The sequence below is a fragment of the Drosophila virilis genome, unplaced genomic scaffold (genome assembly GCF_030788295.1).
Source record: "Drosophila virilis strain 15010-1051.87 unplaced genomic scaffold, Dvir_AGI_RSII-ME tig00001611, whole genome shotgun sequence".
Taxonomy (NCBI): domain Eukaryota; kingdom Metazoa; phylum Arthropoda; class Insecta; order Diptera; family Drosophilidae; genus Drosophila; species Drosophila virilis.
In genome coordinates, this window is record NW_027212848.1 from 368,059 (window position 1) to 370,518 (window position 2,460).

Genomic DNA, 2,460 nt, shown 5'->3' on the forward strand with positions numbered 1-2,460 from the left:
ACAAACGTATGAATGTTTGTAGATCTCGGGGTTTTGTGGGAAGCTATGCAGGGAGAGAGAGATGGATGCAAGTGCGCGAATAATGAGTGAGAGCGAGGCCCATGCATACACATATATGTTTTTGGGCTGTAAGGATTTAAAAATGGCATACAAACATACATATATTAAGAAAACGCATCAGCCGCGATGTTGTGCGCTGAGCGAGATGCGGCTTCATACTGAACGTTCGGCTTTTGAGGCCGGCGTTCGGCTGCCACTCTCAGCAGTCTTACTCTGTCTGGGCACACTAAATTGGGCGCTGGTACCATTGGGGTCGCCTCTTTTCGATTTTTCTTGTTTCGATTAAAAGTGCCATTTGGTATGTCTGTACATTCACTAACCAAACAACATATAGACTGGACATCCCATATAAACAACGTTGTCACAAAAAGTATCGGAGGCATCTGGTCCAAACTCGCGAGTAAGGGAGTAAGATATACATATGATGTATTTTTGAACCGCTTACTCTACAGGAAAGTGCTTGGCGCACTCTCTTCCATATGATTTGTGCGATAGAACGGCAACGCTGTTAACTTTTATCTCGCTCGCACATACTCTCAGCTCTCAATGCACTCTCTATGTTTAGGGATCGTTTAAATGTGTGTGTGTGTGTGTATTTGTCCGACAAGCAAAACTGCGCATAAATTCAATTTTTCTCAAATGCTGAGGCATTTCTACCCTTTTGAAGGCTAATATGAAATAGAGAGAGGGTTTGCCACGTCGATGCGAAATTCTGGCATTTTAGCTCGCTATCGTTGGTAAGGGTACCCAAGGGTTGCCATGTGGGCATTTAAAATATTTTGGACTCGCTATTCGCGCATACTTGCATATTTTGTATATGAATAGAAGCATTTATGCGCTTGTGTGCTTGTTGGTTGCCTGCCTGCCTGCCCCCGATGCAAATTTAACAAGATTTTAGGATTTCTGATTTTGGACCTCTACACATAGACACACATATACAAATGTCTGTGAATGGGCTGATCATTGGCGCAAAAGAAAATACATTATTGGCACGCGTCTGACGCACGCCCTCCTTTTTAATGATTTTGATGAATGAATGTTGACCCCTTAGTACCTGCAGCAGTTCGTTGGGTCGAATGGTCATATAGTAAATACTATATACTATACTAATATGATTGAAATTGTTGTATTTAAAATTCGGACAAATGTTTGTTGATTATTGGAAATAGTATTTCCAATGAATATTCCTCAATCAATTTATTGATTGGAAATAAAAATATTGTTTTCTGGCGAAACAATATTGATTTGACGGACTTCTTCAGAACGAGCTGGAAGTATTGTGGCATTATTATCACAAGTGTGAGTTATTTGTAGTTTTATTGGATAATGTAAATTTTTTGGCCGAAGTATTAGAGAATCACATGCTTGTGTGAAATGTAATTGGCAATTATACTTTTTAAAGAAGTCCATACCAATAATGCCAATAATAATAATGCTGGGTATTGGGAAATCGCGTCCGACTATGTGAAAGTCAAGTGGAATGACATATTTTCCGGTAGATAATTCTACGAATCCTAAACCTTTAGAAAGAACTGAACCGATTCCAGAAATTTGAGTTGATATGTTTAAATTAATGTTTTCAACATGTTTTTTTAATATAATATATGTGCACCAGTATCTAGCAAAAGGGTAAATGCTTTACCTGTTTTTTCGTTATTTATCTAAATGAAGATAATGTGATTTAGATTGAATGTGTGTACTTTGGTGTTTCTTGTTGCATATCTTATGGGTTGGTTTTCTGAGTAAGTCTGAGTAACTCGGACATTATTGTTGTGGCCTCGATTCGAGTTGCCACGGCATCTAGAGTTTCCTCTATTTTGACCTTGTTCTCTATTGTTATTATTGTATCCGCCTCTGTTGTATGGTCGGCCTCTATAATTACCTCTACCACAAACTTTGATATGGGATCATTCATGTTACGGAATGTTCCTGCCTGCATAATAAGTTTTAACTTATCTATAGCTCAGTTCTTGGTCATGGCTTTTACAGCTTGGGCTGTGCTGTAATTGGTGGCTAAATCTGAATTTAAGCCATCATTAATATAAGCACCTGCCAGAGCTTTTGCCAGTTGCTCAACTTCTTGTGTGTAAATGTTGGCAGTTTTGTTCTTTTGCTGTAGGTTTAGGAGCTTAGCTGGTAGTACGTAAAATGATTCTCCTTTTACCGTTCTTGATAATTTTGCAATTATTTCGGAGATTGTTTTTTCATCGCTTATCAAGTTTCGTGCATGGCCTTTTAGTTTTGTCCTTATAAGACTGACAGCTGTTGCTTCTTGATCTTCTTTTAGTGAGTCTATAAGACTCAAAGCATCTTTAAAGCTTTGTAAGTTTTCTGCCTTGCCATCAAACTCTGGTAAGAGCGATAAGACTAGTTTGAGAAAACTTATAGCTGTTTGGGCCT